This window comes from Balaenoptera musculus, chromosome 15 (genome assembly GCF_009873245.2).
Source record: "Balaenoptera musculus isolate JJ_BM4_2016_0621 chromosome 15, mBalMus1.pri.v3, whole genome shotgun sequence".
In the NCBI taxonomy this organism is placed as follows: domain Eukaryota; kingdom Metazoa; phylum Chordata; class Mammalia; order Artiodactyla; family Balaenopteridae; genus Balaenoptera; species Balaenoptera musculus.
This window is the reverse complement of record NC_045799.1, coordinates 14,337,478-14,358,824: the sequence shown is the minus strand read 5'-3', so window position 1 is coordinate 14,358,824 and position 21,347 is coordinate 14,337,478. Positions and strand designations below refer to the sequence as shown.

The window sequence follows — 21,347 nt, the reverse complement described above, 5'->3', positions numbered from 1 at the left end:
CCCAGAATTCCCTCCTACCTCCTTCCAGTCAAGCCCCCACCTGCCAGCCCTCCAAGAGGCAACTTGTTTCTGATTTCCAACACCATGGATTTGTTCTGCCTGCTTTTGTACTTCATATATGTGGAAATGCACAACATGGCCTGTAAGACCATTTGTTATTTAGTTTAGTTTCTTCTTCTTTTTAAAATAAGTAAGCAGCGTAGGTGCAAGAGGAAGAGCACTGGGCTGGGATGATTTTCCCTGCTGAAGCATCTGGATTCAGAGCCAGAGGACTCAGGACCTAGTCACAGCTCCATCACTGAGTGTCTGGGTGATGTACACATGTCCCTCTCCAAAAGAAGTTACACCCTTATTTCAATGGTGCTGCTAAGAAACAAATCATATTTTTTGGAACTCCTTTCTGTTTGTTTTTGTTTGTTTGTTTGTTTCTGTTTTCTTCTGTGCGTGGCATGTGGCATCTTAGTTCCCTGACCAGGGATTGAACCCGCGCCCCCTGCATTGGAAGAGCAGAGTCTTAACCACAGGACTGCCAGGGAAGTCCCTGGAACTCCTTTCTGGATACTGTCTTCGGAGATAAACAAAGCTAAAGTTCATTATTTTACAGTTCCACTTTACTGTGACACCACATGGCATTTCCTAGGTTGATTATCTCTCTTTTTTTAAATATTTATTTATTTTCCTTATTTTTTTTGGCTGTATCAGGTCTTAGTTGCAGCACACAGGATCTTTTCGTTAGGGTGCACAGTCTGCTCGGGTTTCTCTCCAGTTGTGGCGCACGGGCTCCAGGGCGTGTGGGCTCTGCAGTTTGCGGCATGCGGGCTCTCTCGTTGAGGCACATGAGCTCAGTAGTTGTGGCGCACAGGCTTAGTTGCCCCACAGCATGTGGGATCTTAGTTCCCCAACCAGGGATCGAACCCACGTCCCCTGCATTGGAAGGCAGATTCTTTACCACTGGATGACCAGGGAAGTCCCTATCTCTTTCTTTATTAAAGTCAGCCCTGAGTGATTCTTGTATGTTCCAAAAATTCATATCCATTTTAAAGCACGGGGATTTGCAACCACCAGGACTATTCCAGAGATACCATAAGCCCCCATTCTCAGCGACTTTGCCCTTTCCCAATATGCCCAGGCAGCCCATGTGTCCTGGCACTCTCCCCAACCATGCCACAGCCAACAGGACTGAGGTGAACACTCAACCTTAGCTGGACTAATCCAATTCTCTCTCTTGGGCTTAAAGACACAGACTAAAGGAGATGGATGCCAATGGGCCTTGGAGCAGAAAGGTCACAGTCAGCCTCAGAGGAGGTACCGCAGCAGGCCAAAGATACCAAGAAGGAAAAACCAAGAGCCTTGCAGAGGAAGCTATTCAGCAAGAAGAATCCAGAAATATGTGGATGAGTGGAGGCCAGAAACCAGAAACCACAAAGTCCCAGAAAGAGACGAAAAAAGCCTGTGTCTGAAGACTTTCCAGACTCCATGGCTACACCTCCTACAATTGGGGTACCTGAAGCTCCCCTGTTTCCTGCCAGTAAAACTCCTTTCAATTAAACTAGCTTGCGTTTCTACTCATTGCAACTAAAAAGCCTAAGCCGAAGGGTGACCACCCAGCTTTGAAGGAGCTCTAAACGGAGGGGTGAAGAGACAGCAGCCTAACAGGCACAAGATGATGGCACTGAGCAGGCCCTTGATTAACACTGGCTGAAATAATGAAGAGCAAAACCCACTTAGGTAAGTCTGGTTTGTTTAAAACAGTTCAGTTTTGTGGTGACTTTACGGCAAGTCATCCTGTATGTAACAGTAATGTGCAGACAGCCTCTTTACATTTGATCACACGTCTGTAGCATTATTACCGCTGATGCTCACCCGAACCCTGGAAGTCATCCCATTGTAGATGAGGCAACTGAAGTTCACGTGGGATGAGAAACGTATCTTCCACATGCCTCCTTCCCACCTCTTCCCCACAAAAAAAGAAAGAAAGAAATCACATCAGAACTGGGTCTCAGGACTGGGTGTTAGGACTTCAAAGTTGGCTCTCTTCCCTCTACATAATACTTCCTTTGCTGAGGATGAAGACATTAGCTAACATTTACACAGTGCTAGGACACTGTTCTAAGGGCTTTACACATAGTAATTCATTTAATCCACACAGCAGCCCTGTGTGATGTATCATCCCGGTTTTATAGACAAGAAATAGAGGGACTTCCCTGGTGGCGCAGTGGTTAAGAATCCGCCTGCCAATGCAGGGTACATGGGTTCGAGCCCTGGTCCGGGAAGATCCCACATGCCGCGGAGCAACTAAGTCCGTGCACCACAACTACTGAGCCTGCGCCCTAGAGCCTGCGAGCCGCAACTACTAAGCCCGCGAGCCGCAACTACTAAGCCCGCGAGCCACAACTACTGAAGCCCGTGTGCCTAGAGCCTGTGCTCTGCAATGTGAAGCCACCGCAATGAGAAGCCCGCGCACCGCAACAAAGAGTAGCCCCCGCTCGCCGCAACTAGAGAAAGCCCGCGTGCAGCAACGAAGACCCAATGCAGCCAAAAATAAATAAATAAATAAATAAATAAATAAGTGAATAAATAAAATTTTAAAAAGAAATAGAGGCGCAGAAAAATTAAGTACTGTGCTCAGTGTCACACAGCTAGGAAGCGGCACGGCCAGAATCTGACCCCAGCCAGTCTGGCTGTTTGAAAGCCACGTAGAAGCAGGTGGCACCGTTCCCACAGCAGGCGCTCAGCAGAGGATCTGGGTTCACTGGACCTGAAGATGAAGCACACTGGGGCTCAGAGACCAACAACAAGAGCTCACCATTGTGACAGATAACGGAGCCCACTGTCTAAAGAAGGTGACCCCCACTCCCCTGTGTGGCGCTCAGCCCTTCACAGTCTAGCCAGACCTTCCTGGACTATTTGCTATTTCTATGAGGCAGGCCATGTTCCTCCTCCTCCTCCGTATCTTTGCATTTTTTTCCTTCCTTCGACTGTCAGGAGAGCTCATATTCAAGCTTCAGAACCCCGCTCAGATGTCACTTCCTCTCTGTACCAGTCTTAGTTCCCCCCCCACCCCCGTTTCTCTAGCAAAGTGAAACAGGACGGGCCCGTGTTCTCGTGGCATTCTGTCCACAGCTCTGTGACGGCTCTTGTCCCACCCCATTATAGTTTTATATTCCCACAGCTCTCTCCTCCCCCGGGGCAAGGCCAACCCTGCAGCTTCATTGGCTGGCACAGCGCCTGGCACACAGTTACGGTTCCATGAGCATCTGCTCAAATCCAACAGCTCTGACTTCCTCAACTCCTACAAACCAGGGCCGGCTCCACACGGCAGTGCACGGGCAGGAAGCACTCTGGTTGTGTGTTCCCTCCTCGACCCACCACCTTCCAACTCCACAGCATTTTCACTGTTTTCACATCTAACATTAGGACGTGTCTCACTGGAAAATCAGATTTAGCACCCTGACTCTAGTTAAAAGATGGGGGAAAACATCCCTCCGCTTTTCTCCCTATGGAAACGTCAGGAGATAGGAGACTAGAAGAATAATATTCTCCAGGTAACAGTCCCCAGATAAAGGATCTCCTCGTGGGGAGCCCTTTCAGCTCTCGTTTGCTCACTCTTTTCATTTTCACTTTAGAAAGGAAGTGGAAATTAGGTCGAAGCAATTCAGTAACATTGCAAAATTCTCAGGGTTATAAATAGCCTCTTGCTCTACTGTTCAGCATCACTATAGAGTTCAAGAGCAAACAGCCAGGATGAGGGAGCGGTAGTTCCACATCCAGGCCCAGAAGGCAAAGAAGTAATCAACCCCTTCTGATTAAACGACTCTCCATCCCACCCTCCCACCCCCTTTCAAGTATTACAGATATAAAGATGATTGGGAAAGCTCTAAATGTCACCAAACAGGAGAGGGGCACACACTGATTTGGGGAAGATAATTCTACTCTAAGGCAGGAAAATGAAAGCCCAGGTTTTCAAAGGCAAAGTCGGGGAAACAAGAGAAAAACAGGACCTTCCGTGTCTCCAATGAGTGTTCTTTAAGTGGCTTCTGGAAGGCGTGCTTATAAAATCAGCACAGTTACAAAAGGCCCCACAAAGCTCCATCAATCAATCACCCCTGCAGGGGCGGCTCCAGAGAGCTGGATTCTGAGAGCCCAGCAGAAAGGAAGTGAAAGACAATCCCTTCCCATTAGTAAGGAATTCAGATGGAGGAAGGCCAGAAGGTTCCAGCTCTGCACTCTCCCCCCCTCATTCCTTTAAGGATAAGGATTGACGGGTGCTTTTGTTCTGCTCTTTTGCTTTTGATTCGGTGGGGGAGGCATGGGTGAGTTTGGTTTATGTTTCCTGCAAGAGAAAGCACCGCTCCAGGAAGGCAACCAGAGGTCACACCCTCTTTCTAATCAAGAGCACAATCTCAACAGAGGCTTCTCCCTCTGAAATCTTGTGCAGTGAGAAGTGACTTAACTTCCCTTAGTTCGGACTCCTGAATGCGGGTGAGACTCTGAGGTACAGGGAGGGAAACTGGGTTCGAAGATTCAGGTCCTGACATTTACTGCTAGAAACGCCGAGAAGGACCATCATACCAATGGCAGCTGAGATTTCTCCCTTCTGTTGAAATTTGTTGGACACAAGACTCACCCAAACACGTAGTTAAAAGCCACGAACTTAAGAGCCACAAGTGCAGTGAGGAAGGGCGTGGGAACAGGGTAACTGTTTGGGCTTCTTCTCACGTAACACCTACCCTAAGAAGCACGCAGCTCTCCTCTTCGGCTTAGAAACCTTCTGCAAGGTCCCTATCCTTAGAGAACTGAGCTTAGACTCCGCAGGAGAGCACACAGCTCCTTCCAGTCGCACCATGGCCGTCAGACCGCCCTTGTAGACACTCCGAATGTCACAGCAGACCACCCTGTTCCCCCAAGCACCAGGCTCTTCTAAGTGTTACTCGGGCCTCTGCCATTAGTCCCTCCACCTGGTGCAGCTGCCAAACTTCTACTCAAGCTTCAAGGCCCAGCTCAGACAGTCACTCTTCTGTGTGGCCTTCCTGGTCCTCTCCCCTCACACAAAATGAACTGGGCCCTCATCTGCCCTCCCGTCTTTTACACACACTGTCACAATCCCACTGATTCATAACTCTCTATGTGCAGCCTTTTCTCGTGCTATTCAGAGTGTGATCTGCACTCCAGCACCACTGATGTTGCCTGGGAGCCTGTAACACAGAATCACCCACTCCAGCCCAGACCCCCTGAATCAGAACCTGCCTTCAAACAAGATCCCCAGGTGCAGACTCTACACCAGTGGGTCTCAGCTCTGGCTGTGCCTCATCCGTGCCCACCCCAGGTCACTGCAAACCACCCCCCTACCCCCCACCCCCAGGTGATTCTAATGGGCAGCCAGGGCTGGGAGCCACAGCTCAGGGGCTGCTAGCTGAGGGCAGGGACTCATCTAGTCCGCATCTACTCCCCTGCCCACTGTGCCTGGCACACAGCTGTGCCCACAGAATTCCACACCAAAAATACCCTCCAGGATGCCCCTAGACCTGACCGCCTCTAAAAGAGAACAAAAACTCTAATGACAGAGGACGAGCCATTGCCTAGAACTCTACAAATCCCTACAGTCATCGAGATGGACGTAGAAGGGGGTCTGTGTTTCCAGCCCACTTGCCTCAGTTTCTGGAACTGAAACAGAAACTGAAGTGGAAAACACAGATGAACCAGAAGTACTGTCTGCCTTCACGGGACCGCGGCTGCCGCGGGAAGGCAGAGCCCGTGTGGGGACGGGGTGCGCGGGGCTGAGAAGCCCTGGGTTATGACTGAAACCTCGGGCTGGTGGCCCGACTCCTTCAGTACTGACCCCAGCCACACAGCACTGTTCTCACTGCAAAATCAGGCCAAGCCTCTCATTTTACAAATAAGGGAACTGAGGTCCAGAGAAGCCGGCAGGGCCACACCAGCAGTCAGGAACCAAAGAAGGCCTCGGCCCTCCCTTCTGGGTTAGTCCTGCCCCTGCAGCACAGGAGACCTGACTGCCCAGCTCTGCCATGAGCACAAGCCTCTTTGGACCTCAGGTCCTGATATGCATGAGGAGGTCGGACGGGACCTTCGTGAGGTCTCGTCCAACCTTGACCTTCTAGCGAGGCAGAGTAACTTAACAAGGTAAAGAGCTTGTATTTGGAGTGGAACAGACCTAGGTTTGGATCCCAGTTCTAAGAATTTCCTTATCTGTTAAATGGGGATTCGAATCAACCCTACTCTATAAAGTTGCTGTGAACATGGGGTGGGATAACATACGTAAATCATTTAAGCATAATACCTGACACAGAGTAAGCAGAATTCCAGCACTGTGAACTTGAAGAAGTTGCAAAAGCAATGTAACCATGTTTCCCTGGCATAAAAAAGCCCTACCTGACAGGCTTCAGTATACTGATGACAGAATGAGAGAACATATGTGAAGGCAATCGGGGAGGAAAATCAATATAAAATTATTATTTTTATTATTATTATTATTTTTCTCCTAGCAGAAGAACCTTGGAGAGCTTCATAGTCAGTTTCAGAGCAGTGGCCTACACAATGCCTGGCACATAACAGGTGCTCAACAAATCTTTTCTAGTGACTCAATTAAAACCAGTATGTCTAATGGGTTTACAAACTCTGGCTGCTTAAGCAGCCAGACAGGTAAGTAAGTATGCCAAGCAGCATCTATGTGGGAACTGTAGCAAACTACGAAGTACCCCCCCTACCTCTGCAGAGGAATCCAAATCCACACTTGGGAACACATTACCCAGCGTGGCCTAGACAGCCACTGCAGCCTCTGCACACCACTGTTTCCGGTTCTTCATTACACCGCCCGGTGTTCTGCACCTCATCTAATCATTTTGTGGTCCGGTCTTGTCTTTCCAAGTACCCAGTAGGAATCCTGAAGATGAGGGCTGTGATCTATACTCCCCAGTCACCCTAAATGGCCTAGAACAGTGCTGGCCTCACGGTAGTGGGGACCTCAACTCAGTGAGCAACTGTTGAACTGAACAGCCGGACTGTTAACTCAGGCCCTGTACAAGATGCTGCGGTCTGGGTACATTTTTCTACCCAGGTCCTGGGACCAGGCTGAGTTGGTGCTGACTGTGCTGAGCTCCGGTGACTGGATCAAGAAGCACTGGCCTTGCAGGGTTTTTCTTCAACTGCATCAAATCCATTTCTTCCTGAGCCACCTAGGCAGGTGGTACTGATGCACCCAGACACACTGTCTCTGCATGGATGAAACCGAATATGCATATACCCACAGGTGCCATTGTTTTCTAGAAGTTTAGCCCCCACTTCCTGCACCCCCAAACTCCCCTGGCACTTCCTCGAGGCAGCATAGGGTACAGAAGGACCAAACTCCAGATGAACAGATGGAGGTCCTGGTCCTCATCTTGCCTCCTCCACTCACAAACTTTAGGATGATTGCTGGCAGGCAACATAACTTCTAGGAGCTTCATTATGTTTATTAGTAAAATGCAGACAACAATAATTATCTCAAAAGGTTAAAGGCAATTAAATGCCACAGGTATGTAAAGCTCCTAGCACTGCTCACCCCTACGTGTGGCTACTGAGCACTTGTAATGTGTTTACCATGAGCTGAGATGGACTCTAAGTGTAAAACACAGGCCAGATTTCAAAGGCTTAGTACACACACAGAAATGTGAAATATTAATAATGTTCTTAACATTGAGTATATGTCAAAATAATATCATTTTGGAATCTATTAGGTTAAGTAAAATATATTACAAAAAGTAATGTCGCTTGTTTCTTTTTGCTTTTTTAACGTGGCTACTAAAAATTTTGTAACTACGTATATTGCATTATCTTTCCATTGGACAGCATTATTCTAGCACAGAGCCTGGCACAGTTTTTGTGTAGGACATCAGACACGACTCACACCTTGTTCCTCCTGCCAGAGCCAAGTCCTCCATTCATTTAGTACATATTTACAGTGCCTGGCTCTGGGCAAGATGCTGGAGATACAAGGAGCAAAAGCAGACACTATCTTTTTCCTTGTGGACCTTATTATCTGGTGGGAACAGACAGACATGAATATTTTCATAAATAAATGTAAAACTGCAGCTCTTCAAGTGTTGTGAAGGAGAAGTACAGAGGGTGATGAAAGTGGGGAATTCACTTGGTGGGGGAATCGAGGACCAGGGACTCCCCCAGGGGAAGTGATACTTGAGTAGAGATTTGAAAGATAAAGAGGAGTTGGCTGGAATAAGCCAGGCGGGGAAGGTAAGCCCAGGGAGCAGGAAGGCTAAGGGTGAAGACCCTGAGTTGGGCCAGGGCTTGGTATGTAGAAGGAACACGAAAAGGCCAGGGTGACAAGAGAATTGGGCAAGAGGGGTTAGTAGACTGAGACTAGGGAGGAGAGGTCCGTGGGATTCCATCTCCAGGGCTTGGGTGAGGATGGGGCTAGCCCTGCAGGAGGTGGAAGCCAGCCAGTTACAAGCAGCCGAGCGTCCGGATCTGATCTGTATTTTGAAAAGATCCCTCTGACCGCGGTGCGAGGCCCGCTGGGGAGCGGCGCAAGTGCGTGTGTGCAGATCGGTTATGGACACTGCATCAATCCAGATAAGAGGCGAGAGAGGCCTGAACTGAGGGGGAAGCGGCGGAGATGCAAGTAGACGGTTTGGGGGGTAAATGAGCCGGCCGGATCGACGGGGCGGGGTGACAAGCAGTGTCTGTGTGTGTAGGAGGGGGTGGCGATGTCAAGGGAGACTCCGAGGCTTCGGATGGGTGCCACCAGCCCCAAACACTCTTTGGGCTCCTATCGAGCCCTCTCCCATCTGGTCCCTCTCCCGTCCCCTCCCTCCCCGCACCGTCTCGTCTCGCCCCCGGGTTCCATCCTCCCACCCTCCTCCTCCCCTACCCCACGACCCCTACCCGGCCCAGCCCCCGCTCTTCTAGGCCTCGTCCGCCCTCTTCCCCACCCGTCGTCGACCCTTCTGGGTCGGGGACCCAGTGACCCTCGGGCCCGGCGGACCCACTTGGGCCGCGACCCCTCAGGGGCTTGTCGAACCTGCGCGGTGCATCCCAGGCCCGCCCTCTCCAGCCCCCCAGGCCCCTGGGCAGAAGCAGGCCGCAGCCCTCCGCCTACTTCCCGGCCCGGCCTCTCCGCCCTGCGTCCCTCGGGCCAGGGCCCTCCCCGCGGCCTGGCGCGCCCCGACCCCCGGCGCGTCCCACACTCACCAGGGAGCCGACCTAGGCCCAGCTCCCGCGCCCAGGTCTCCCAGCCGCCGCTCCACTAGCCTCCGCCCGCCCCGCCTTCCCAGGGCCCCGCCCCACGCAGGCCGACCCGGGCTCCTATTGCTCCATTTCGCCGTCACGCTGAACTCTCCTTCTCCAATTGGGTTGGCTGCCTGTCACTCAAAAGAGGGCGGGACCAGCTGCCAGGGCTGGGAGTGAGGAGCCGCCGGTCCCCGCCCTGCTAGCGGAGGCCTCTTAAAGACACAGTCAGTCTCCCCCGCCGCGGGCTCTGGGTTTTGGAAGAATGGGATTTCTCAGCAAACGCAAGAGGCAGCATTTCTTCCCCCCCATCCCCCCCATCGCTCCCCGAAACTTTTCTTTTGGCACAGCCCGTGTTCCTTGTGATAAATCAGAGGTTTTGAAGGCTCAGATGTCCTCTGGTGGCACTCAACCCGGTGCCCAGCAGGCATGTAACGCACTCAACAGTGGGATAACTGTGGTTTGGAGAACTGAGTGGGAGGTGACAGTCGTGTCAGAGGCTTTGAGCAGCCGCGGCTGCTCACCACCGAGCCGGAGCTAATTATACCGGCACCCAGGGCTGACCGTGGGCGCGGAGCAGAGGCAGAGGGGTACAGATCAGCTGTACTGTTGATAGGGACCCGTGGGAGGTGGTATTCGTCACTGCACCTGCAGATCGGAACAAGGCCGGGCACTGTGCCAGCGCCTCACTCGTGCCACGTCCCTTTACACTCACAGCAACTCTGATGTAGGTGTTATGTGGGTCCCCTGATCGTACAACTAGTGATGGACAGAGCAAGAGGCCAGCCCGTGCTTGTTTGATTCTAAAGTCTATGCTCTAACCACTTTGTCTCACAGATCCTTACAACCACCCCGAGAGGTGGGTATTTTGTTGTCCGTTTTATAGATGCTCAAGGGAGAGACTAAATGATGAAACTGATACTCAGCAAAGACACTAAATAACGACTGCCATTTATATAGCACTTCACAGTCTGCAAAGCATCTGAAAAGCAGTTTTACATATATTGTTTCATTTGATCCTCAAAACATCTTGGAACTGAAGATGGTATTTATTAGTCCTCTTTTACTGGTGAATACAACGATGCTCACGGAGGTTGAGGCTTAGTGATAGCTAACATTACTACAGCCCTTGCAGAAGTCACCAGCAAACTTTCCATAAATATCCAGATAGTGAATGCTTTTCGCTACACAGTCTCTGTCAAACTATTCAGCTGTGCTGTTGTAGTGTGAAAGCAGCCACAGACAATGTAAACCCATGAGGGTGACTGTGTTCCAGTGCAGCTTTATTTACAAAATACATAGGTGTTGGCCTGTGGCTGTAAGTTGCCCACCCCCAGTCTACAGTGCTTTGGTTACCAAAGCCTTTTACAGACCATTGCTTTGTGGAATCCTCACAGCAACGTTGTTATTATTCATACTCTTCTTTTTAATTATTAATGAATTATTATTGTTTTTTAAAAATAAAATTTATTTATTTATTTATTTATTTATTGGTTGCGATGGGTCTTCGTTGCTGCGCGTGGGCTTTCTCTAGTTGCAGGGAGCAGGGTCTACTCCTCGTTGTGGTGCACGGGCTTCTCATTGTGGTGGCTTCTCTTGTTGCGGAGCACGGGCTTCAGTAGTTGTGGCGCACAGGCTTAGCTGCTCCACGGAATGTGGGATCTTCCTGGACCAGGGCTCGAACCCGTGTCCCCTGCATTGGCAGGCGGATTCTCCACTGCGCCACCAGGGAAGCCCGAATTATTATTGTTGATGATGTTATCATCCTCATCATTTTACAAAGAAAAATCAAAGGCTTGGCAAGGTTAAGGAGTATACCTGAGGTCAACTCAGGAACTAGAACTCAGGTCCAGCTTTCCTCATTCCCAATTTCATCTTCTGACTACAAAACTGGGTTGTGAGAAGGCATGAGAGTTCCACCTTCGTCTAGCAGATCTTTTTCCTGCCCCATTGCAAGATGACAGGCCAAGTTCATTTTACCTTTCCCAGGCTCCAGGGGTAACTCCTGTAGTTCCCCTCTTCGGGAACATTCTCCCACTTCTTCCTGCCTTCCCCATTTACTGCAGCCCATAAACACATCTCCCTCCCTGAACCCCCAAGGGCTTATACCTAGCAACCTTTTATATTTTTATCACTTTTTAAAAACTTTTTATTTTACATTGGAGTATAGTTCATTAACAATGTTGTGTTAGTTTCAGGTGTACAGCAAAGTGATTCAGTTATACATATGCATGTGTCTATTCTTTTTCAAATTCTTTTCCCATTTAGGAAAAGAATAATATTATTTACATAATATTGAGCAGAGTTCCCTGTGCTATACAGTAGGTCCTTGCTGGTTATCTATTTTAAATATAGCAGTGTGTACATGTCAATCCCAAACTCTCTAACTCTCCCCCCCTCCCCTCCCCTGGTAACCATAAGTTCGTTCTCTAGTCTGTGAGTATGTTTCCCCAGCAGCCTTTTATTACTAAGAATAGAATCTGCTGGAAAATAGGCTCCACGTGGGCAATGACTTCCATGGAGTCTGCTAGCTGTCCGCCAAAACCCCTTCTCCCGGCCTTGTGATGATGATAATGTGCTAGGGGATGACAGGATCACCAAATAGAAAGTGCCAGTGTCCCTGAATGGAGCAGAACGCTACCTGCTGACCTGGAACAATTCTAGATCACTTCATACTCTCATGTGAAAGAGAAGTAATCCTTGTTCTTTAAGCCACTGAATTTTTTTGTGGGGGAGGGGGTTGAGTGAAAGCTTCCTTAAATTTGGTGCCCTGGGTATCTCACTTGCTTCACCCTAGCCCTGGCCCTGCTCAGTACACATTTATCCAAGGAATAAATCATTCACTTTAGCTTTACAATACTTTGTCTCTTTCCCCGCCTGATTTGCCAGTGCAGGTTCTTTAATTGCAAGTTTCAGGAACCAACTCTGGCTAATTTTAGCAGAAAAGGAGTATATTGGCAGGCTAGTAGCTAATTCACAGAGGTGACAGGAAGCTGGAGGACTAGGCTTAGACAAGGACGGAGCCTGGAGATGCTCTGGGCGTTTAGGTAGGCAAAATGAATTAGTTCCATCCTTTTCTCCCCTTTCTTGATCAGACCTTTCTTTGATCAGAGTCAGGGTCCCTGGAGCAAGAGTCCAGTGGCTGTGCTCAGGTAACATGCCCTCCCCTTAGCTAAGGAAGGCAGGTGCCCTGACTGACAGCTCCACCAAGACTACTACACAAGACAAGAATTCCAGATCCCTCTACCTCCACTTCCAGCTGCTACCCCTGGGCAACTGAGGCCAGATGCCTTGTTTTCAGGCTGAGATCAACTGAGAGAAGTACCTGAAGCTGAATGTTATCATTATACGAACCCAGCACAGTGTCTGGCAGCTGGTATGGCAAAATAGGTACAATCCCTCGGCCTTGTAATTATACAGAGCCCTTTGTAACTGTTGGACTGCTCCTCGCAGGCCCCTAAGACCGAAGAAAGAGTCTGGAGACAGAGACAGAGACATCAATGGCTTATTGGGCAGGGGTCTCTTACACAAAGGGTTCCAGAGTGACACCCCACTGTGTGTGGCAGATGGTGGGCAAGACATGGCAGCACTCTCCCTTTGCAACCTGGGGGAGAAGGAGGGTACCGTTTATAGGGGGAATTGGCACATAAGTTACCAGGGACTAATTAAGCCCTATAATTAAGAGAATTGGATAGTCATGTGAGTGAAGCAGGACCTGGTTGAGCAGGGGATGTAGAGAGAGCAAGAAAACAGCCATCTTGAATGGCCTAACCATACAGTTACTTACCAGCTGTGCGTTCTTGGGTAAGTTACTAGATCTCTCTGAGGCTCAGTCTCCTCTTCTGTACAATGGGGATAACAGGGCTCAAACCCATGTCCCCTGCATTGGCAGGCGGATTCTCCACTGCGCCACCAGGGAAGCCCGAATTATTATTCGAAGAGTAGCCCACTCACTGCAACTAGAGAAAGCCCACGCACAGCAGCGAAGACCCAACGCAGCCAAAAATAAATACATAAATAAATTTATAAAAAAAAAAAACTGCCAATTTTCAATGGAGCTCTAGGGTGTCCTTTTATTTATTATTATTATTTTTTTATTTCATTTTTGGCTGCGTTGGGTCTTCGTTGCAGTGTGCAGGCTTTTCTCTTATTGCAGCGAGCGGGGCCTACTCTTAGTTGCGGTGCGCAGGCTTCTCATTGCGGTGGCTTCTCTTGTTGCGGAGCACGGGCTCCAGGCGTGTGGGCTTCAGTAGTTGTGGCACACAGCCTCAGTAGTTGTGGCTCGCAGGCTCTAGAGCGCAGGCTCAGTAGTTGTGGTACACGGGCTTAGCTGCTCTGCAGCATGTGGGATCTTCCCGGACCAGGGATCGAACCCGTGTCCCCTGCATTGGCAGGTGGATTCTTAACTACTGTACCACTAAGGAAGCCCCAGGGTGCCCATTTTACAGATGAGGAAGACTGAGGTTTAGAGATGCAAAGAAACTTGCCACACAGCCTGTTTGGTACCCAAGTCAGTCTGACCTCACAGTACATGACCTTCTCTTTATACCCATCACTGAAAACAATACACCTGGGCATTTCACTCTTTTTGTCCAACACTTGTTAGGCCCGGATACATATGAGATTTTGCGCTAAGTTCTTTTCATGATTTATCTCCTTCGATCCTCACATTCCTATGCGGTACATACTCTTATTACCTTTATTATACAAATGAAGAAACTGAGGCACAGAGAGTTAGCCATTTGCCCGGGGTTATTTGGCGGAGTGGTGAAGCCAATATTAAAATCCAGTTCTAATTTCAAGACCTGGGCCTCTCCTGCAACATTGTGTTGTCTCCCTTAAGACATCTCTCTGCCTCAGAAAGAGAAGAAAAATGACTAAACCAGGCGACTGAAGCGTCATTAAGAGAAGTCATGGTGACTTGGTTCTTTCAGTGGGAAGCAAAGGGCAGGAGGCAGACAGTAAGTCTAGCTTCAGCTCTTGCAGGTTGGGGGTTCACATAACTCACGATAACTTAATTTGCGAAGATCATTCTTCCAGGAACGAGGGGCTTATCTTGTATCTGTGTGAGTGGAAGCGGAGCAGGGCGTGGGAGGTGGAGGCCTTGGTGAGCTGTCAGCTGTCAGCCCCAGCAGGGACCTGCTCCAGCCGCTTGTGTGAGCCCGGAGCCCTCTGCTGGCGTAGGAAATCATCTACCAGCATCCGTAGCTCCGTGTGTGCTCGCGCGGGCGCGTGTTGCGGCAGGGCATCAGGGGACCGTATTCAGTGTATTCAGTGAGATTTGCAAAATGGCTAGCACACCTAGTAAACAGAACTAATAGCTACCACTTACCAATATAGCATTAGGGTAGGGACAGGCACTGTTTTAAAGATTTTACATTAATTTTATTTACTCTTAGGGACGTTTACATACTGCATCTAATTGAACCTTCACCCCAACCCGCTGAAGTCAGAATTATTATTATTACTCCCATTTTTCACAAGAGGTAACTGAAGCACAGAGAGGTTAAGTCATTTGCTCTATGGCTCTTAAGTGGCAGGTCTGGGGCTTGAGCAACTGGACGCTAACCTTGGCGTCCATGCTCTGGAAACCACCAAATGGCCATTCTTTAGATCCGGAGCGCCCTCCTCAGCCCCCCGCCCCGTCCCTGCTAGTACCCTGTAAACGGCTTAAATGAGAGAGGACACACAGCAATGGCTCGATAATTTCTTAGAAAATGGTAAGCAGGCTTCCCTGGTGGCGCAGTGGTTGAGAATCTGCCTGCCAATGCAGGGGACACGGGTTCGAGCCCTGGTCTGGGAAGATCCCACATGCCACGGAGCACCTAGGCCCGTGAGCCACAACTACTGAGCCTGCGCGCCTGGAGCCTGTGCTCCGCCACAAGAGAGGCCACGACAGTGAAAGGCCCGCGCACCGCAATGAAGAGTGGCCCCCGCTTGCCGCAACTAGAGAAAGCCCTCGCACAGAAACGAAGACCCAACACAGCCAAAAATAAATTAATTTACAAAAAAAGAAAAGAAAATGGTAAGCATACTAGGGTTTGGTGGTGAATCTGCTGCTTTCTGGACTCAAGCGGGGGCGGGGAAGGGGAAGGGGGACTGCTCTTACAGCCCTCTGCATCCCTCTGAACCGGAGATAAGCCCCTGGCCAACGCGAAGCTGGGCTTCCTGGATCTACTTCTCCAGCGGGAACATCTTAGTTACAACAGAAGCAGAGAATCCTAAATAATAATGTGAAATATTTAGCAGCCAGTGAGGCATGAATACTGCCGGCTCAGAACAGACAGCTCCTGGAGAAGATTCCTAGAGGATTTCCCTGCCCCTTGCAGGGCCGCTTTGCTTTAACCCTTTAGTTACTGGAATGTGGGGAGGTGAAGGGGTTAAAGGTGGCGGGAGAGGTCAGGGCTGCTGCGGGAGTGGAGAAAACGCTCAGGGGTTTGAGGCATCTACTATTTACCAGCTAATAATGCGTGGGAATTTCACTACTTTAACGATTGCTATGGCTATTCAGGCTGAGTATTGCCATCTTTACCGTGGGTCCTCAGGCAGTTTGCTTGACCTCTCTGAAATGTATTGTCCTCATCTGTAAAATAGGGATAATACTAGAAATTGATTCGTGGGGCTGGTGAGGGAGTTATATGAGGTAAAGCCAAGTAAAGTTTCTGCTTGTAGCTCTGAGTAGGCGTTCAGTCATTGGGGGTTGTTATTAATGGCCAAACAGATGTGGTGGGTGTGTGTGTGTGTGTGTGTGTGTGTGTGTGTGTGTGTGTGTTGGGTGTGGGGGGAGAGTGAGGTAGCCTTGCTGACCCAGGGCCCCTTTGACTCATCATCCCTTGCCTTCATCCCTCTAATTGTAAGCCCAGCCCTAGAGATCAGAGCCTGGGTGTGGGGTGAGGGTTCCTGTCTTAGCCGGTGCTTCCTTTGCTCCCTAAACACCTCCATGAGTGTTATTGAACTGGCCTGGTTTGTCTGGAGCAGGTGCCTGTTTCTTGAGAAGCTGAGGTGGCCATGATAGAAGAAATGAAGACCCACTCTTGGGACTTCCTTAGAGGTCCAGTGGTTAAGACTCCATGCTTCCACTACAGAGGTCGTAGGTTTGATCCCTGGTCGGGGAGCTAAGATCCCGCATGCCGTGGCCAGAAAATTAATCTTGCTAGAGGGCCTGGCCGTGTAGTTCTGGCTGGGGGAGGAGACCATGTGAAGGGGCTCCTGTTTATTGTAGGAAGACTTCCCTACTTGAGAGTTTATCTTTTCTTTCCACAAATATTTGCTGAGTGCTTGGTGTACGCCAGCCATTGGTTGTATAGCGGTGAGCAAAACAAACGTGGTCTCTGCCCTCAGAGCATTCAGAGCCCTGCAGGGAAGATAGACAGCAAACAAACAAGCAAATAACTAGCTTAATTAATTAATTAAAAAATGTGTTATTATAAACAGGGATAAATGTTATAGGAGAATGATTAGGCTCATTTCCCCACATTTCAGCAACTAAAGCAGGAGGACTGCACAGTCATGGAGGTCCTCTCTGAGGAGGTGATGATTATATTGAGACTTGATGGATGAATAGGAGTTTTCCAGGTGAAGGGTGAAGGGGAGAGTGTTCCAGGCAGAAGGGCCAGCAACGTGGGAAGCCTTGGAGGTAGAAGAGATCCTGACTTGAACTGGGTCGTTAGATCAAACAAAGGGAAGAGAAGGGCGGGGAGAAGCCAGCTAATGCAGGTCTTGTCAGCTCTGCTGTGGAAAGTTTCAGTTTTGTTCTACGTGCAACAGGAATCCATGAGAGGGTTGGAAGCAGGGGAATGACACGATCCAATTTGAGTTTTGCAAAAAGATCTCTTGGGTGCTGTGATCAGACTGTGTTGAGAATGGCTGGTAGGATTCAAAGATGGAAGCAGGAGGACCAAATGGGATGTGAATATTAAAAAGCCTGTACACTCCTAGGAAAAGACTGATTTTTCTACAGTCCTAGTAATAAATAAACAACAGAATTGGTCTTAAACCTGTCTAACAGGTCAAGGGCAACTCACGTCACTGATCCTGCCTCTGAAACCAACCAATCAGTGACAGTCTGTGCTTTGAAAACCAGCCAATCTGCAGTGGACTCACTGAAATGAACATGCTTCTAAGGCTGGCATCACCCCACTCCTGCTTTTGGAACCAACGCAATCCCAAAGCAGACTCTTCCCCAAACCTGTGTAAGATTAACCCTTTGCTTTGCTCATGAGACTATGCTGAGCGGCCACGCACTCCTGTACACAAGGAAGCACTAAATCTAGCTGGTCGCCATGCTGAGTGGTGGGCTCATCCTCCAACAGAGCTCTTTATGGTCATCCAGGCTACAGCTGACGATGGTTTGTCCTCTTGTCACTGCTGAGGATGTCCTGCTGGGGTTTGTGCTGCTGGCTCTCGCTGGTCCAGTCTTCAATGGCTGACCAATCCTCTTTTGAAGTTCACCCACTTCCATTGGAGACTTTACGTCTTCATTTAGGTCTTCATTTAGGTGTACGGTCACATCTTGGCCTGAGGGATGGTCCACCCCTTCCAGGGTATGTATGAGTCAGGGTCTATCTAGTCAGGAGTTAGAAACCACACCAGTTATTTAAAAGAGATCAATCAATATAAAGCATCGTTAGCTAGGTATAAAGTTGTTAAGTGGATAACTAAAAAAGGATCAAAAGAACTCGAAGTTCTCACAGAGGCAGTGACTGCAGGAAGCATCTACCACCCCTAAGGCTCAAGGAACAAAGGAAAGACAATGACGTTATTAAAACTTAGACGTGGTTTCAGAAACCTCTGAGGAGGGTTTCCTGGCCAGCTTGTGCTGGTGTCTGAGCTCAGAGGAGGGGCTATGAGGGTGGGATGCAGACCTTTGAGGACGGGGTGCTGCACAGCAGGTGCTGGTGTCTGCAGGGGCATAAGAAGGCTTCTGTAAGTGTTTAAAAACTTGCAAACTGGATTCAACTGGTGTTACAGGAAGAAATGGCCACTGCCAAGGTCAATGAGTGATGCTGGGGTGATGCTCACAGGAATCCCACGAAAGAAAATGGGAGGGCTTCCCTGGTGGTGCAGTGGTTAAGAACCCGCCTGCCAATCCTGGGGACACGGGTTCGAGCCCTGATCTGGGAAGATCCCACATGCCACGGAGCAACTAAGCCTGTGCATCACAACTACTGAGCCTGTGCTCTAGAGCCCACGAGCCACAACTACTGAGCCCATGTGTCACAACTACTGAAACCCACGCGCCCAGAGCCCATGCTCTGCAACAAAAGAAGCCACCGCAATGAGAAACCCGCACACCACAACGAAGAGTAGCCCCCGCTCACTGCAACTAGAGAAAGCCCGCTCGCTCAGCAACAAAGACCCAATGCAGCCAAAAATAAATAAATAAAAATAAATTAAAAAAATAAAATAAAATAAAAGGTTTGAAGACCAATTTCAGCTTCAGGCCTATAGTACAACTTGGGAAAAAGACCTACATTAATACTCCTTCCATTACTTAAATCCTTTTTGTGAGGTTAGCAACATGGCCTTTAAAGCTTCCTCAGGGAAACTGTACTTAAACATATAAAAGTTCCCACTAGGAAGATAATTAAAAGTTGTTAATGTTCTTTTTATCACTTAGCAACCAAGACATATTTATTTCCACTCCCCAGAAGCAATGTTAGCTACTAGCTTCAATTCAGGAAATGTGTATCTTCAGGAAGGTTTATGTGAGATGTTTATTCAGTCTTTTTCTCAGCCTTCATTTTCTCATTGTAGGCAATAAATTGAGAGTCTGTTCCAAAAAGTCTATCCCACCATGTAAATGTCGAAGCAAAGTTTCCAGTGAAGTTCATGTGGTGGAAATCGTGACACCGAGAACCAGCATAGAAAGGAATGAGATTTAAAGGGTTGAGAGGACTGTCATAACCACTATGGACATCAACAGTTTCTGTCAAACGCATGGTCACCCAGGCTCAAAGAAGAATAACATGATCACATAAAAGCATGATTCCAGTGAAAAAATCCAGTTCCAAGAATTAGGGTTTCCAGAGGATGTGCATATACAGCTTCCATTCCAAATGGAGCCTGAAACTCATGATGAATTTTATGGATATGCTTATATATTGTTTTGTGGTGTAAGAGCCTATGCAGGAAGTAGTGCCAGGTATCTCAATCACTGCACAGCCAAACCATCTTGCCAAAAGCATGTACCATCTTGGCATTGTTTCCCAATCATAAGGAGTATTGAAATACTCTGTACAATAATAGGTTCCACAAATCAAAGGAAGCTGGATACAAAAGTGATTAAAGAGAAGTACTTTAAAACATTTCCATTGATTTCCCCACGTTTCTAGCTTATCCTTTTGAATTTTGTACTTTTTCATGTAAGGTATAAATTGAAACAAAAATGCAGGTAAACAGAACAAGAAATAAAGGACCTCATGAACTATGAGGGATCCCCATGTTGCCATCTGGAACTTTGTATAATTATTCAACATATAGTTCCAAGCATTTTTAAATGGTTCCTGCAGAGGATTCTCAGGTAAAAGTGAATCTACATATTCCACAGCCAAGGATGCTGAACTAAAGATGCTGATACTTTCATTTGTTGCCATTTTTCAAATCTCTGCAGACAGCCTTATAATTCTGCACGCCGCTGGGGAAGGTTTATTTTTAAATCTAAATAGATATCTTTTTTTTTTCCTTTGGTTTATTTTTTTTTTAAATGCTATTCTTGTCTGCTTACATTCTTTTTTTTATGTATGTATGTATGTATGTATGTATGGCTTTGTTGGGTCTTCGTTTCTGTGCGCGGGCTTTCTCTAGTTGTGGCAAGCGGGGGCCACTCTTCATCGCAGTGCACGGGCCTCTCACTGTCGCGGCCTCTCGTTGCCGAGCACAGGCTCCAGACGCGCAGGCTCAGTAATTGTGGCTCACGGGCCGAGCTGCTCCGCGGCATGTGGGATCTTCCCAGACCAGGGCTCCAACCCGCGTCCCCTGCATTGGCAGGCAGATTCTCAACCACTGCGCCACCAGGGAAGCCCCTAAATAAATATCTTTACTTATAATAATTAACTAAAAGCTAAGATGATAACATGGGGTGGAGAGGTATGAAATCTGGGAAGGAGGTAGGAGAGAAAAGTAAAAGCATGCTAAGATCCTCATTCTATTTAGTGGGAAGATACAGATGTTAATTAACTCTAGATGTTGATTAAGAATATGCTTAACTATGTGTGTCAAAGATATAAAGACTGGGGCTTCCCTGGTGGCGCAGTGGTTGAGAATCTGCCTGCTAATGCAGGGGACACGGGTTCGAGCTCTGGTCTGAGAAGATCCCACATGCCGCGGAGCAACTAGGCCCGTGAGCCACAACTACTGAGCCTGCGCGTCTGGAGCCTGTGCTCCGCCACAAGAGAGGCCACGGCAGTGAGAGGCCCGCGCACCGCAATGAAGAGCGGCCCCCCGCTCGCCGCAACTAGAGAAAGCCCTAGCATAGAAACGAAGACCCAACATAGCAATCAATCAATCAATCTAAAAAAATTTTTTTAAAAAAGATATAAAGATAATAGGAACAGAATATGTATTTTCCAAGTCATCAGAAGAAACATTGAGGACAAACAAAATGCTATCAACTAACCAAATAGCAGGGGTGCAAGAGAAGCATGAAAACAGCATATGCAATAGAAAATCCATGGTAAATTGGTAGAACATGTGCAAATATATCAATAACCATAATAAATGTAAACCTATTACATTCACTGTTAAAAGACAAAGACTCTTGAATTGAGTTTAAAAAGTCAAACTGTGTGATGTTTTATAAGAGACAGCAAGAACAGGGCAATATAGAAAAACTGAAAATACCGAGATGGAAAAAGGTATTCCACGCAAATGCCAGCAAAGGGAAAGCATCAATTTTAGCATTAGGCAAAATGGATTTCAAGGCAAAAATAATCAGTATAATTTGAGAAGACAAAAATAGATATTGATGAAATATTTACTCTACCAATAAGTTTAGTCTTTGTGCTTATATGTGCCTAGTAACATAGAATTGAGATATATAATACTAAACCTGATAGAATTACAAGAAAAAACAACAAATCCACAGTTTTGTGAGAAACTTTAACTTA

The 21,347-nt window shown here is 48.1% G+C and overlaps 1 protein-coding gene and 1 pseudogene across 6 annotated transcripts in view; both read right to left on the bottom strand.

Annotated features, from left to right (window-relative positions):
• The window catches only part of ELMO2 (engulfment and cell motility 2), a 38,344-nt gene extending 29,050 nt beyond the window's left edge, over positions 1-9,294 (bottom strand). For 2 of the 6 annotated variants that reach the window (XM_036825464.1, XM_036825460.1), the window contains exon 1: positions 9,205-9,271. The gene's annotated coding sequence lies outside the window, so the exon portion shown is untranslated. Of the gene's footprint in view, positions 1-1,863; positions 1,977-9,204 lie in introns of those variants that run through there. The other 4 variants (XM_036825462.1, XM_036825459.1, XM_036825461.1 and 1 more) reach the window with 4 other exon arrangements.
• A 9,662-nt stretch (positions 9,295-18,956) lies between these two features.
• On the bottom strand, positions 18,957-19,873 carry LOC118881279 (annotated as a pseudogene).
• Between the last annotated feature and the right edge of the window lie 1,474 nt (positions 19,874-21,347).